This window comes from Salvia miltiorrhiza, chromosome 1 (assembly GCF_028751815.1).
Source record: "Salvia miltiorrhiza cultivar Shanhuang (shh) chromosome 1, IMPLAD_Smil_shh, whole genome shotgun sequence".
Classification (NCBI taxonomy): Eukaryota; Viridiplantae; Streptophyta; class Magnoliopsida; order Lamiales; family Lamiaceae; genus Salvia; species Salvia miltiorrhiza.
This window is the reverse complement of record NC_080387.1, coordinates 23,421,843-23,426,771: the sequence shown is the minus strand read 5'-3', so window position 1 is coordinate 23,426,771 and position 4,929 is coordinate 23,421,843. Positions and strand designations below refer to the sequence as shown.

At 39.0% G+C, this 4,929-nt stretch overlaps 1 long non-coding RNA gene across 1 annotated transcript; it reads right to left on the bottom strand.

Moving 5' to 3' along the window:
• Positions 1–611: 611 nt before the first annotated feature.
• Positions 612–3,319, bottom strand: LOC131007066 (uncharacterized). Its single transcript, XR_009095886.1, has 3 exons — positions 3,135–3,319; positions 1,350–1,425; positions 612–742 (listed from the first exon to the last, which is right to left on the bottom strand). It is a non-coding gene; the product is annotated as an uncharacterized LOC131007066 (long non-coding RNA).
• Positions 3,320–4,929: the final 1,610 nt, after the last annotated feature.

Genomic DNA, 4,929 nt, shown 5'->3' with positions numbered 1-4,929 from the left:
TGCCTTTATAATCAAATCCCATTTCCCTTGAAGATGATAAACAATCAAACCAAATCTCAATTTTATACATCTTTCTTTTCAAGGTGATGTTATTCCATTCTCAATAGATGGGCCAACTTTCGTGAGATCAACACTTTTGGAGGTAATCCAAAATGTTCTCACGTGGTTTTCCATGCTCATAACACTACCGTCAGAGGAGCAGAGACCCAGAGTTATAGAAAACTTCACAACAAACCAACATTCAAACTCAAGGGATAAGATCGTAGGCTATCACAATGAAAACACTCCCTCTAGCATCTACCGGACAAATCACGTCAAGAATAGCTCATAAGGGTGTTGCATCCAAAATATTAAACAACTTACATCAAGTGAGGAATATTGTCACAGCCTACTATCCCAATGACGGGTTAACAGGGGTTATGACTTGGGGTGAACAATAAGAAATGGAAATGGACAATTACTTAACATTAAAGTATATGGAAATGTCACTCATAGATAAAATGCTAGGATCATATATGATTATTTGGATACTTATAAAACATACACATAAATGAGAACTGATTAAGGTGGGTTATCTAATAACACGTGTCACAATTTCATAACATAAAGTTATCCTAATCAAAGTGTTTTGCAGCGGAAAAAGTGTGAGATATACATATGAAGATGTATACTCAAGGTTACATTTCTTGAAATGTCAAAGGAACACCCGCTCAACATCATTCCATTCCATCAACTGCTCAACCTGCACATTTAGAAATACATGCAGGGCTGAGTATAAAAATACTCAGTGGGCATAGCCGAAAATACATTCATGCATACATATATAAATTGAACTGCCATAACAGTAACACACAGGGGTTTTCTTAAATGACCTGCGCTTACTAAAATATTTCTTTCATTTTCATAAAGTCGATCGGCCGATCATTTTCCTTCATATGATCCATATCTGTTCCTTTCTATCACGCGCCGGGAAGGAGGCCTCCTTACCACGGACGCCAAGACCGGTCGCAAGTGACTCGCGGTCTCCATGAGTGTATACGTTAACCCTAGCCAGCGACCTTTGTCTAGCATAGGATCCCAATTGGATTTCCTTTAAAGTTGGCGAACCAACACAAATAGGATACATATAAAAACATAAACATTTTTGGCAGTCAATCATTTCATAAACATTTCATTTCATTTCATTTCATTTCATGAACATTTCATTTTCATTTCATAAGAGTCATTTATCATTTGGGCATAATAATAATATGAAATTAACAGTTAAAATCATCTCATGCATATATTCGTATAAGAGGCCTACGACACGCAGGGGATCTCTATATACGTATAGTAAAAGTAATGCCCACCTGTATAGGCAATGCCTGTCGTTTAACGTTATCTCTGAATCGGAATAGCAGTGCTAATCCTCATGATGCTCAAAGCCTACAAGAAATCTATTCTCAATAGGTCTCCTTAAATTCTAATCTTAAGTCATGGTGTAGTGCTTAATATTCTATGATTCACTTAGCCGGGTTTTCCAAATTTAATGAATAAATAATTAAAAACATTTATCTTGAGTTAAGAACACCAACAATATTCTTACTCATCTTTCTGTAATAATTGGAATTATAAATAACCAATTAAATCATAAATACTTTTATTGCATGATGCAAATGCATACTTAGCATATGGTAAGTAATTACTTAAAATATGCACATAATAATAATATAATATTCTTATGCAAATCATCTCATGCTTAATCGTATATGCACATAATAATAATATTATTATTATGCAAATTATTCTTTAAATAAATAAATTAAACTATTTAATAGTTCAATTAATTAATATAAGTATAGTCCATTTAATAAAATAATGCAGTCCATTTACTAAAAAAAAAATCTGCACAATCCAAGTAACAAGGCCCAGCTGTTTTAATTAAATAAACTGAGCCCAAGTTACTAAATAAAAATCGCAGCCCAAGTAAATTAATACAAGGGGCTGCCCAAACTCAAATAATCAGAGGCCCATCTCTCAATTTAAAAAAAACCGGCCCGAGTTCAAGCCCAAAGCCCAAAACCCAGCCCAATCCTATCTCCTTCCCTATTTCCTTTCTTAAAACACACACACAACACACACTAACACAAACACACGCACACACGCAGCTGCTGCTGTGCAGCAGCCTTCCCCCTCCCTCACCTTCTTCTCTTCTCCGGCGGACGGCAGCAGCGCCGGCCGCCGCCGCCGCCATCCCTCTCCCTCGAAATTTCCACCGCCGCCGAAGCTTGCCGGAGCAACAGCGACAGGCTCCACCTTCCTCTCTATCGGTCTTCGGCGAACGCGCCTCCAGTCGATGAAGGTCGCCGCCTTCATTTCTACCCAAACCCGGCTCAGAGCGGCGACAAGCCCTTGCCTCGCCGCCTCTCCCTCAGATCTTCGGCCGACAGCAGCAGATGAAGCAAGCTGCCATCGCCGTCTCAGCCCCCTGTTCTCCCCTTCAGTTCCGTTATCTCCGACACTCCCTCTGTAACCCCGGGCGTCGACACGGCTACCAGCCGCACCGCCCTCTTCAAATCGCTCCACCTCTCTCTAATCTTCCGGCGACTGCACGGCTGGAAGACCGCCGCCGCCGATCCCTAATTCCTCTCTCTCTCTCTTTACCAGAACATCACCCTCGACTCTCCCTCGTCCCTGCCCTTGGCCGGACAGCAGCGGCGGAGCCGCCGTGCCCTGGCCTCTCCCTCATTCTCTCGACTTTCTCAGCTAGCAACCAAGCAACCCGACTCGACACAGCAAGTATGGAAATAAGGAGATTCAAAGCTACAAACTTTTTCTCAAATTATTTTTTTATTACTCGAATGATGTATAAATGTATGCTTGTGTCTCTGTGCTTCAATTCGATATGCATAAAAGATATGCACTGACGATGAGATGAATGAATGTATGCTTATGCCTCCTTGCTTTTGGCTCAATTAAGAACTACAATAAAATGGAATAAGGATTTAGAAGTAAAACCTTTAGAAAGGTTTCGGCTGGGTCGGTTTGCTTGAATTTGTGTGGTAGCTGAAATTGATTCACATATGGTATATTCATTGAGGTGGAGAGTTTGTGTTGTAAGAAATAAATTATGAAATTATGATTGCAGTTCTTACCTCTGCACTTGTTCGTTGGGTTTCCTTGTGAGAGTGAAATATGGCAAATTGTGTGGGAGATTGAGTAGAAGTGGAAGGGGATGGGTGAAGTATATCAGTGGGTGTGCTGCAGTAGGCATGCTTTTTGCAGGGAGTTGGTGGTGGGAGTGGGTAGTGTCTTAGTGATGTTAACTTTGCAAAAAGGAGGGAGTAGGTGGGTGTGGGAGGGAGTAGGTGAGTAGTAGGTGGGTGTGTGTTAGGTGAGGGAGATAAGTAGGTGAGAATAAAATAAAATAAAATAAAATAAAAAGTCTTTCGGGTTGTACTATGAAAACTGTAATAATCGTTCAGTGTTTTCTTAAATAAATAGCTCGTGTAGATGCTAAATGCTTAATGTTCAATTTAAATAAATATGAAATGCATAAGAATTTAAATGACTAACATTTACAAAAATGATTTTGCAAATCGTTTGTTGGAATTAAAATAAATCGTTTTCTTTATATCCGGCGTGAATCATCTTACTACTAAATTTCGAAAATAAATTCTAATTTTAACTCAGGGAAACGGGGTATTACATTCCTCCTTCCTTATAAAAATTCTGTCCTCGGAATTGCATATCTGGTATTCTATCTTGTGACACTAGTCATTCGTTTCATTCATCTCTTTTGTGGCCTTTTCCATCCTGTGATGGTTCCACTACATGACGAGAACAATATTATTGCCTCGTAAAACTTGAATCTTGCGATCAAGTATCTGGACTGATTTCTCATCACAACTTAGGTCCTGGCTAGGACTACTTTATCTTACTTAATCACATGCTTTCTTAATTGCGAGGTGTTATACGTATTGTATACATCCACAATGCTTGGTGGCAGAGCCAACTTATAGACTACAAAGGCCTAACTTGTCTAGGATCTCAAAAGGTCCTATATAACGGGGTCGTAACTTGCCCCTCTTTTCGAAACGTATAACTCCCTTTGAGGGAGAGACTTTGAGGAAAACTCGATCCCCAACATTAAATTCTAATTCCGATCGGCGTTTATCGGCGTAAGACTTTTGTCTATCTTGAGTTTCTTTGATTCTTTGCTTGATGTGGTCGACTTTCTCAATCATCTGTTGGACCAGTTCAGGACCTAACAACATTCTTTCACCCACTTCATCTTAGTAAAGTGGTGAACTACCTTAATTGTTTCCCTTGTCCTAAGTCACCTTCTCAGATTTGACTAGGAAATTCTAACATCAAACTTTTCTCATTATCTTGGTAACTTTCACTTAAAGATTAATGGTACTCCTTCTGTCATGTAAACTCATTTTCTCATTTCCAAATGATTATTTAATGGGGGTTTCTAAGTTTCCATTGTGGTGGTGTTCCAACTTTATTCTTACTGTAGCTTCTGGCACTTTAGCCAAAGCATTCACTCTCTTAGCTTGAGCCTACTAGCCTTGGGGTTGGGTTATACCTTAAGTTTAGTTCTAGTGCTTTCCTTCCATTTCCTTTTTCTTTACCTCCATCTTGAGGTGGTGTACATATCTTGTTTGTGCGTGAACTTTTTCCTTCTCCAATTGTTGTAGTGACTCGGTGGTGAGAGTCTCGTTCATTGCTTTTTCCTTCATAATATCTCCCTAGTTTACTAGGGAATTGAAAATCTCATGCCGCAATTCATTTACGAACTCCTTTACGCATTTCTCATTATTCATTTATAAATGACTTAAATAAGCATTTTAAACTCCATAAAAAAAAATTTGATTTAAAACATTTTAATCCTTTTAAAATCCATACTCATAAAGCCTTAACCCATGCTCTATCTCATATTCT